Genomic DNA, 12,110 nt, shown 5'->3' with positions numbered 1-12,110 from the left:
ACATTTTAATATGACAATTTAACCTTGATACTTCTCAGTTACTTGTACATATGTGATTCATACGAGTGTACATGAGTTTAGTGAGCACCTGGGTATAAAGCGACAGAGCCCTGTGGCTGATCCCCAAGGGTAAGAGAGGGCACTGGGCTGTGGAGGATATCAGGGGGCGAGGGCCGCAGCAGAAGGGTCTGCGCAGGTGGGTCACGGAACGCGAGCCGGAGGGCCATGCATGAAGAGCATCGCACTCTTTGACTTGTACAGTGCTCTTTGAGTGTGGCAAGGCAGGTACTCTAAAATTATAACAAATTAAACCAGTAATATTGCCAGTTCACCACATAAACGGAATCGTCCCTTAGAGTGTAATAATAATTATTTTTATTATTGCCCAACTCACCACTACTCATTTTACCAACCTGAGAAGAATGAACGGCAAGCACAGCCCTGCTGTGGCTCACAGCTATAACGTGGATTTCACTGAGCTACCTCCCTGGCTATTGGTTACACGCTCATTGATTGTCTTCAGGTGTGTCACCAAAGCTCTAATCCCCTCACGGAGGATACAATTATGAATGAATGAATGAATGAATACCCACTTATAAAGCGCATGGCTACCCTAGGGCATCCCAGCGCTGTTAAAGACCGAGGACACTGTCAGGCATTAGAGGATGTTCTTAAACAGGAATGTCTTCAGTTGCTTCCTAAAGGCAGTATGATTTGGTTCATGCCTGATGTTGTCAGGGAGTTTATTCCATTCTTTAGCTGCTAGGACCGAAAGTCGACGACCACCCATGCGGGCCAGTCTGACCTTTGACACAACCAGCAGGTTGCGTTGGTTAGATCTAAGGGATCTGACCGAATGATAGCGCCGAAAGAGAGGATCCAAAATGGATGGGCCAAGGTTGTGAATAGACTTATGTGCCAAACACATAGTCTTAAACACAATCCTTTCATGGACTGGAAGCCAATGTAGCAGTCTGATTGAGGGTTTAGCTGATGAACGTTTAGGGATTTTCATGAGTAGGCGAGCTGCACAATTCTGTACAGCTTGCAAAGTTTTTATTGTAGTAGCAGGGGCCCCCAGATAGATAGCATTCGCATAGTCCAGTCGCGAGAGGACCAGCGACTGTACTAATATGCGTCTGGCTTCAAAAGGGAGCAGGTCTAGGATTTTTTTAAGAACTCTCATGAGCCCATAGCAAGTCGAGGCTACTTTATTAGCCTGATGCTGGAAATTCAGGGCAGAGTCCAGCCAGACCCCTAGACTTTTTATTTTGGTCTTGGGCTTCGGAGGGGATCCAAGACACTGCGGCCACCAAGGGTCCAAGTTGATTGGGGCTTTGTAGCCCAGCAGCATGATGTCTGTCTTGGCTCCATTCAGCTTCAAACAAGACGAGGTCATCCAGTCAAGTACATTAGAGAGACAAGGGGTAAGATTGTTAATCCCCTGATGTGAGATATCATCTCTCACCAGGGAAACAACCAGCTGCGTGTCATCGGCGTAGGTGACCAGCTGAATTCCCCAAGGAAGCACCACCTCAGCCAAAGGTCTCATATAGATGTTAAACAGGGTAGGGCTGAGGGATGAACCCTGGGGAACGCCGTGACTCAGTTGCAGCTGGCTTGATGCCGCCTCATCCTCAAAGACGGAAAAGTATCTATCTGATAGAAAGGATTGAAGCCATTTAAGAGCCAAACCAGAAATCCCTGCCAGACGAAGCCTATGCAGCAGAAGAGAGTGGTTTACAGTATCAAAGGCTGCGCTGAGGTCCAATAGGACCACCGCAGCGCAGCCTCCCGCATCTACAATAGTCCTGGTCGCCTCCACTACCGCCACCAGAGCAGTTTCTGTTCCTTGCTTCGCTCTGAATCCAGTCTGGGATGAATGTAATGCATCAGAGGCCTCAGCAAATGAGGAAAGAACCTGGTTAACGTGTTTTTCGGCTAATTTACCAAGGCTCGGGAGAAGCGAGATAGGTCTATAATTCGCCAGATCTTCAGGGTCTAAATTAGGTTTTTTCAAAAGGGCACGAACCTTTGCCTTCTTCCAATTGGGGGGCACAACTCCTGAAGCTAAAGAGGCATTGATGACCTGCATTATCACCGGGCATACTGTTTCAGAGACCTGTTTGAGAACCGTTGGGGGGGCAACGTCCTGTGGAGAGCCCGATTTGAGGTGGTTAAGGAGCCTTTCTACCTTGGCCAAATCAAGCAGCGGAAAGATCTGGAGAGCTCCAGCTGAATTAGTGGTAGCCACAGCCGGCGTTTCAGGGCTATGTGAAGTTGTTGCAAAACTCGAGTAGATATTGGAGACTTTAGATGCAAAAAAAGCGGCTAGATCCTCACAGTGTTTTTGGGGATCCAAGGCAGAATTAGTAGGTCTCTGAGTAGTCACCAGAGATTGGAAGATTTTAAAAATCTCTCTAGGAGCATTAGCTGCTTCTGAGATTTTACCCTGATAGTATGCTGCTTGAGTAGATTTTAATAAGTTTTTATAGGATCTAAGAGAGGCTTTGTATTGGGTTTTCAAATCTGGTGCAAAATCCTTTCTCCACTTCCTTTCCGCACGTTTACACACCCGCTTAAGTTCCTTGAGTTTATCGGAGTACCAAGGTTGTTTGTTTTGGCCTTTCCGATGATGTATCTCTTTCTTAGGGAGAGTGGTGTCAAGGGTGGAATTGAGCCAGTTGTCAAAGGCTTCATTCGCAACCACTGGATCCTTGTGCGGAGAAGGCGGACAGCTCTTCAGTGCAGTCTCCCACTCCTCAACTGGGAGTCTTCGATTACTTCGATATACTAGTAGGTTAACACTTTTCCCTAAAAAACACTACCCCTTACTGTAAACCATTCATCCAATACCTCTTGAACTTTCCTTTGCCCTGACCTCTTTCGATGTAGTGATATTCACAGTAGTGGCACTTTAGATGTAGTGGCAGATCAAGGTACTACATTCTCAGATTTTGGGCTGCCCCATCCTTCAGACTCCACCTCCTTTTTTCTCAAATCTGGTTCTCCTTCAATTAATGTAACACGCTTTTCCTCCATCACTTTAATAATGTTCTATTTAATGTGGTTATAATTAGACTAAACAAGCACATGTCTTATGAACTTTGAATCCACTGTGGGCGGCGAACAGCTCACGTTCTGCTGAGCTGTGCTGCCTCCTGCCGGCTTGCACACCATGTCCTCTCTCGTGGCTGATGGAAAACCCACGCGGCCCTGCCCTGCATCTTCCCCGCTTGTTGGAGTCCCATGTTTTTGGATGTCTCCTTCATTTGGCCCAGAGATTTAATGTACTTTAAATTCTTGTTCAACTTTGAGAAATCTGCAAGTAGTGTTTTATAAAGTTTTTAGAACCATTGCTTGCACACCCGCAACTCTCCCTTGCACAATCACAACTCACCCTTGCACACCCAAAACTCTCCCTTGCACAATCACAACTCACCCTTGCACACCCAACACCCTCCCTTGCACAATCACAACTCACCCTTGCACACCCGAAACCCTCCCTTGCACAATCACAACTCACCCTTGCACACCCAAAACTCTCCCTTGCACAATCACAACTCACCCTTGCACACCCAAAACTCTCCCTTGCACAATCACAACTCACCCTTGCACACCCAAAACTCTCCCTTGCACAATCACAACTCACCCTTGCACACCCAAAACTCTCCCTTGCACAATCACAACTCACCCTTGCACACCCGAAACTCTCCCTTGCCACGTTCTGCCAGTTGAGTCTCCACCCCATTCCTGGCATTTGGAGGAACTAACGTAGTTTGTCATAGTAACTAGGAACCAGTGCTTAATTTGTAAAACAATAAGTGCCAGGGCCCTCGTCAGGAGGCTACCTCTGCTCACACCACCAATTGCCTCTTTTAGCACTGCCAAATACAGTAACACCACAGCTCCTAACCATCACACTCTTACAAGTATGACAATTCAGACTATTCCAGGCCCCCAAAGCTATAAGAATAACTTTGGCAACATGTATTATTCATTTTAATATATATCGACTTAATAAACAACTGTTGTTGTGCTCGTCTCTAAATTAGACAAACAGTGCCAGCATATGGCAGACTGTCATAAGTGCCAGTGTTGACAATTAAGTGAGGTGCCGAGTACCAGACACCACCGGCTCAAATTTAGCGACCCTAGAAAACCTTTGCCCAATATATAGCCACCTTTGTTGCGAGATTTTTCTGCCTTTCTAACAATCATTTCCGCTACCAAAATAGCATTCACAAATATATGTAGTGTAATCAGGTGCGTTCTTTTGGCCATTTGTGGTGACACCCTGAGGCAGCTGCCAGCGGTAGCCATAATGTAGCGTAGAGCCACACCCAATCCCAGACCCGCCCTGGCACCTACATGCTCAGTTTTCTCCTCAGTTCCTACCCTCTGCTCACAAGGACCAGATGTCTGGCACTTACTCCTGACGGAAGGGTCGTCACAGATCTTTCTAGAGACGCCCTCACCCAGGGATAAATAGGAGTTTCTGGACTCTGATGGCCTGTACTAGCTGCTGCTTTTGAGCTTGCCAGTGTGGAAGACCCTGGGCAGCTGGAGAAGTCTAGAGATGTGGGCACAGCTCATAGAAGCCCCAAGAGTATTCAACAAGATCCAGGGGAATGCTGCCAGCAGACGGTTGACCTTTGTTCCAGCCACATCAAAAATGAGCCACCCAGTCCAGGGTGAGCCTGTTGTGCCTGTGGACCTGCACACCATTTCTGTAGTGTCAGACTGAACTATCCTCCCCAATTCTATAATCAAAAGGGGTATCCTTGAGAGAGGAGCCACTGACCCTGACCTGCAAGTTCCCCCAGATCGCGATAATTTTAACCGTAGCCCATGAGATAGGCCTATCTTATATGATTCTGGATTGTTAATGGAGGGGAGAAGGTAAGGACTCCTGCAAAGTTAATAAACCAGTGACTTGCACAGAGTTTCAGTGAGAAAACCTGGCCTTAATTCTTACAGGTAGCGCATTAAGCAGCAAGGGTCCGATTCACAGAACTAACTTAAGACAAAATCCTAAACTTACTACCATTTTGGTATTCACAGAAGGCACTTACTCATTTTGGTATTCACAGAAGGCATTTACTCATTTCGGTATTCACAGAAGTTAGGAGTCCTAACTTTAGGACTCCTAAATGCCTTCTGTGAATACCAAAAGTCTTAAAATTAGGATTTTTCTTAATTTAGTAGTAGTAAAGTTAGGACTCCTAACTTTAGGACTCCTAAATGCCTTCTGTGAATACCAAAAGCCTTAAAATTAGAATTTTTCTCAGTTTAGTAGTAATATTGTTAGGAGTCCTAACTTTAGGACTCCTAAACTGAGAAAAATCCTAATTTTAAGACTTTCGGTATTCACAGAAGGCATTTAGGAGTCCTAAAGTTAGGACTCCTAACTTCTGTGAATACCGAAGTGAGTAAGTGTCTTCTGTGAATACCAAAATGAGTAAGTGCCTTCTGTGAATACCAAAATGGTAGTAAGTTTAGGATTTTGTCGTCAGCTAGTTCTGTGAATCGGGCTCCAAGTTCTTCCAAGGAGTAATATGTGTTAAGTATCAAGAGACATGAACTTTGAAGAAAAATGGCCGCAAGAGTAAAGAGGGTTTAGAAGTCAAAGTTACCCCAAGTGGTTTACCAACTGCAGAAGCCACTCTAGCCCTTCTGTTATCAGCAAACAGCTACAACTTGAGTAAACTGGATGAAATTCAACAGACCTGCTCAGAGTGGGTTTCTCCTAGATCACAGCTCTTAACTTGTGGGCCCAGGGCCCTTATTCAGGGGGTCCTTGGACTCGTATGACCATTAACCATTAGTTTTGGTCAATAAACATAAGTATTTTGACCTAACTAATTCTATAACTGTATAAAGGTGGTTTCTCTTACGAGGACAATAGTTTCATCAATAACTATTTCTCGAAGCCTACTCTATTGCCTCCAAATGTATTTGATATATGTACTAATAAAATTAATAAATTTGTAATAAAAAAAAAATCAAAAGCATTTAAAAAATGCTTTTAGTTGATTGTGATTACTAATTCAGAGCATGGTCGTATTCAAATCACACCTACCTGAATTAGCAATCCGCTTCGTACTGAAGTCACTTTTGAATTGACATAATCTTCTGGACAGTCATACACATCTGCACACGTAGAGAGCCAGAGTTCTAACCGCTCAGTGATCCATGCCTGTTTGCAGAGGTGGGCTGGCCAAAAGGTCACCGTGCTCGCCAATCCACTGCTTTACCTGGGCAGGCACTTGAGGACTCCAATCAATCAATCAATCAATCAATCAATCAGGATTTATAAAGCGTGGCTAATCACCCAATAGGGTATCCAGGTGCTTACAGGCCCCTAAGGCTTATTAGAACAGCCAGGTCATGACGGCATTCGTAAGCACCTGCGCTTCTTGTATTGAAAATGAGGTGTGCCTGCACTTTCAGCAGAACTAAAATACTTCCTTAGTCCCACCTACCTGTAGGCATCATATACTCTAGAATAATAGTCACTTGGGGGCATATCAGCAACACCCGGCGATAATTATCGCTCAGCGCTCTTAGCGTGAGATAATTATCGCCGGGTATCGTGGATTTTTATCGCTGAGATAGCGTGCTGTTAGCAACGCTTATCTCCTCAGCGACAAAAATCCTCACGCTAACTGCCTAACGTGAGAATATTGCTGGAAACCCAGTGATAATCTCACGCAATGTGGCGTTAGCTTGATGATGGGGGCTCACAAACTTTTTTTTATAACAAACTTTATTGATGACTGTAGCAAATTTGAAATGTATCAGTCAGTCAACAGTGACAGTCTTTTACTTTTATATGAATAACATTACAGATATGACTTATAGTGGCAATGGGCGGCATTTCGTAAACGATGAAATCGAAGACAATGATCTCCAATGGCGTCGTTAACATCAAAGTAAGTGATCTGACAATATAAATCGACAGGCTTGTTCAACATGTAAATACAGCCATTTACTAACACTATGATTAATACACCTGCACACAAATTAATATTTTTACCACACAGGTGAGTATATTGAATAATAAATATATGGAGCACTAAATTACACTGATCCACGGTGAAGCGCGGGCCGGCTACAGGGACACAGTTACACCCACTGAACAAAGTATTTTAAATCCTGGCTGCGTGTATTCAAGTCAAAGAAGCGCTGCTCTGCCAAAGCGATGCGTCAATTCCGAGATGCGGCGAGGCTGCGGTGCGAGGTTCTGTTGCATCATCATCAGGGATCCTGTTGATAGGCCTTGCAATGCGAAGTGCGGCATCAGAGACGTGATGTGCAGCTGGCAAAGTGTCCGTTCCGAGGAGCTGTGAGGCTGCGACGTGAAGTCTAACATCATCGTCGAGGCTTCTGTTGATACGAGATGCGGAGACGTGGGCTGTGGATGCGCCGTGCCGTCGGGTGATGCATCAGTTCAGACAACTGCGTTGGGCAATGCAGGTCTTTGAGATGGGTCCAATCCACCTAGCTCCTGTGATGCATTGGTTCTACTGGGGAATGGGCTGCTCAGCCAAGGAAATACATTGGTTCTGCCCAGGGAAGCGTCGCTCAGCAGAAAAGATGCATTGGTTATACTGCCAAGCCCCTTGGGCCCACTTCCAATGGTTCATGACTTGGTGGCACCACTTGGCAGGGTAGGCTCACAGATGGGAACGTCCAGGTGCAGGTGCATGGTTGTTGGAAGCTTGTTATGTCCCTGAGACTTCATATCAGGAGGCCAGCAAACTAGCCCTTGTAGTCACGCAGGGTTCTGGGTTAAAGAGATGCAGGTCCAGTCCTTCTCCCCCAGGCAAGAGGGTAGCAGGTCAGCAGTTCCTTCAGACCAGAAGTCTAGCAGGGTGGCAGTCCTTCAGCAGCACAGCAGTCCTTCTTCCTGGCAGAGTATCCACAGGTCGAGAAGTGTACTGAAGTAGTGGTGTCCGAGGTCAGTCGTTTATACCCTGGTGCCCTGATGCTGGAAGGAGGGAGAAGCTTCTAGACAGTTGCTATGGAATGCAAGGAATTCCCTGCCTCCCCTGCCCTTACTCCAAGCTGGTTGGAATGAAAATACAGGGTAGTTAGGCTCTTTGTGTGTGGACAGGACACAGACTATTCAGATGTAAGTGAGGCTGTGTCCAGCTCCTTCCTTCCATCCTACCTAGGATGGCCCATCAAGTGACACCTAAGCTTCCATTGTGTGTGCTGTCTAGGAGAAATACACAAAGCCCAACTGCCAACTACACCCAGTTGTGATGACAGACAGGCTGCAGGCACCAAATGAATAAGGCAAGAAAACGCCAACTTTCTCAAAGTGGCATTTTCAGAATTGCAATTTAAAATTCGATTTCACCAGAAGTTAGGATTTTACATTGTGATTCCAGAGACACCAAACATGAAGGAGTTATCTCTTCGAATCTGGAAATGACACTTATAAAATGTAACAAGGCAACTCCAAAGTTATCCTATATGGGAGATAGACCTTGAGGTAGTGAAAAATGAATTTAAGAGTTTTTCGCTACCAGGACATGTGAAACGTAAAGGTACATGCCCTACCTTTTAAATACATTGACCCTGCCCTCTGGGCTGCCTGGGTCCTACCCTAGGGGTGTCCTATATATATCAAAACCAAGGAAGGTTTGGGCCAGGCAAAAGGTTTATTTTGGCAGGTCGAAATGGTAGTTTAAACTGCATACACAGGGTCTGCAATGGCCTGAGACATGTTTAAAGGGCTACTTAAGTGGGTGGCAAAGTCAGTGCTGCAGGCCCACCACTAGTAGCATTTAATTTACAGGCCCTGGGCACATGTAGTGCGCTTTACTAGGGACTGATAAGCACATTAAAGATGCCAATTGTGAATAAGCCAATATTGCCATGTTTAGAGGAGAGAGCACAAGCACGTTAGCACTTGTTAGCAGTGGTAAAGTGTGCAGAGTCCTAATACCAGCAAAAACGAGGTCAGAAAAAGTGGAGGAGGAAGGCAAAAAGTTGGGAAAAAAACCACCCTATGGCTGACTGGTGTAACATGTATTTTTTTGTGTATTAATTTTAAGATACAGTTCGTGGAAATACTTTGGGGTTCCCTGGCTTCCATTAGATTGGGTCCATAAAAGTCAAAGGTTTACGAACTACTCTCTAGATGGTGCACCAAACTTTCCAAAACGTAGGTAGTTCAGAACTGCCCGTAATAGTTGAGTTTGTTCTTTTAATCTTCATTATTCCTAGACCTAGTATTCTTTATCGCCATCTTTATATATGTGGGGTGAGTTTGGAAGGATTATGGTGAGAAAGAAGGGAAAGGTAGAATAAAACACACCTGCTAATTGGATGGCACCATTTTTATATTTTTTTAGAAATCCTTATAGAAATTGCCTGAAAAGGAGATATAAATATTCCGGATCACTGACATAATATTGATTACAACAATATGGTGACACATAAATATTGTGTCAAAAATATAGATTACAAATAATAACGTTCCCTATACTTATAAAGGTAAGTACAAAAATATAAAAAAATATATATTGTTTCACACTAATATTGTTAAAAAACATACAAAAGTATTGCTTCTTAATATATATATGTAGTAAATAAGTCCAAATCCAAAGTTAGAAGTAGGATCTTTACTGGCATCAATCTTCATGTCAACCTCCAGCATTACACTATTACTGGTTCAAGTTAGAACATTGAATTACCATAGCTCCATTGCATCATGACTTGAACATTCAGTTCTAACATCATCACATATCTCCCCCCTATAGACACTTAAACAATGCAATCTACAAATAAACATACATATTTTCCTTTACTAACATTTGAAATACTATAACAAAACTATCTTCATAAGATTTCATAAATGGAATACTTTACATAAATCCCCTTCATAACATTTCATAAATGGGATACTTTACATAAATCCCCCCATTCCATAAATGGATACTTTACATAAACTATCTTCATAAGATTTCATAAATGGAATACTTTACATAAATCCCCTTCATAACATTTCATAAATGGGATACTTTACATAAATTCCCCCATTCCATAAATGGATACTTTACATAAATCCCCTTCATAACATTTCATAAATGGGATACTTTACATAAATCCCCCACACTCCTTTTCTTTCCATCCTCAAGAAGAGCCACAGAACCTTCCACCGATATTATTTTACATGGTTGAGAAAATTTGCTTTCACCTTTCTTTATAAATCCAAACTTCCTTACCACCACCCAGTCACCCTTGTTAAAGACCAATTCCTTAACTGCCTTCCTTTGATCATACTCCATTTTATTTCGCTTTTGACTTTCTTGCACCCTTAACCTCATTCCTTCTCTATCAATCCAAACCTGTTTTTTATCTTGCAACCACATTGGGGACTCTTTCGTTCCAGGCTCCCTTCCCCTTAATGCGACAAAAGGAGAAACTCCTGTCACTGTGTGAGGAGTAATCCTATGACCCCACATCATTCTCCGCAACTCATCTTTCCAGGACAATCCATTTGCCAACGAAAGTTGAATATTCTCCATAATCATGCGATTTACTCTCTCCACCAACCCATTTGCCTGAGGATGGAACAAAGCAACCTTTTCATGACAGACTCCTACATTTCTCAAATAGTTCTCCATTTCCGCTGAAACCAACTGAACACCATTGTCAGTCAGAAGCGTCTTAGGCACCCCTTCTTCAAAAAAAACTTCCTTCAAAAATATTATCACATTCCTTGAAGTCACATCAGTCATAGATTTACACGTGAACCATTTACTATGGTAATCTACCAACACCACCAAGTATCGGTTATTACCACCCAATTTATCAACCGGGCCTAAAATATCTAACCCTACTTTTTCCCATGGTTTCATTGGATGCTCCATGCACTTCAAAGGAGGATTCCTAGTAATCTTCATCTTGTCACTATTACTGCACACATAGCATTCTTTCACCAAGCTTTCCACATCCTTGTCCATTCCTGGCCACCAAAACGACTCTCTCAATCTCCACTTGGTTAAACTCCTTCCAAGATGTCCCTCATGTACAATTTTTAGTATCTTAAGTCTCAACACATTTGGCGGAATAATCCTGCTTCTACGCAAAATCCTATCACGTTGCAGACTCAATTCATCTTTGACTTGTAAATATTGTTTGTACTTATGCAACACATCAGACTCACCCCAGCAATTCATGATGACTTCTCTCAATCCTTTATATTCCTCATCTTTTTCCACCGCTTCCTTCCATTCATCTCGGCTTATGGCAAATTCACCATCAACCTCTACAACCAATTCCTCCACATCTACAATACCAGAATCCCCTTCCACTGGCATCCTGGACAGACAATCAGCCAACACATTCCTGTTTCCCCGCACATACTCTACAATAAAATTGTAATCCAATACTGATGTCAACCACCTAGAGATTCGGGGAGTCACACTACCATCTAAAACCCGACCACCCTTGAATAAGTGGACTAAAGGTTTGTGGTCTGTCTTAAGTACAAAAGGTATACCCCACAGATAATACCTATAATGCTATAGCCCAACAACAGGCAAGCGCTTCTTTCTCAATTGTCGAATAACTCCTCTCCGCACCTTGCAATCTCCTGGAAGCAAAACCTATAATCTTCTCTTCCCCATCAGACACCTGTAACAATACAGCTCCAATCCCCACATTACTCGCATCACTAACCAAAATAGTTATTTTTTTATAATCAAAATGCCCCAACGCTGGTGCACCTGCGAGATAAGACTTCAAATTTCCAAATGCTCTTTCACAATCCAAGTTCCAATCAAAAACAACTTCTTTTTTCAACAAGAGTCTCATAGGTTCCACTATCTCACTAAAATTGGGAACAAACTTTGAGCAATATTCTGCCAATCCCAGAAAAGATTTCAACTGCTCTTTATTGATTGGAGAAGGTGCATCTTTAACTGCTTTCACAATACTATTTTTAGATTTTATACCTTCCGCCGATATCTGATGCCCCAGATAATTAACCATTCCCAATCTGACTTGACACTTCTCTTTCTTTATCGTCAATCCACACTTCTCAACCCTACATAAAACCTCCTCCATAATCTCATCATGCTCTTTGTGTG

Source organism: Triturus cristatus, chromosome 11 (genome assembly GCF_964204655.1).
Source record: "Triturus cristatus chromosome 11, aTriCri1.1, whole genome shotgun sequence".
In the NCBI taxonomy this organism is placed as follows: Eukaryota; Metazoa; Chordata; class Amphibia; order Caudata; family Salamandridae; genus Triturus; species Triturus cristatus.
Note: the sequence above shows the minus strand (reverse complement) of the source record.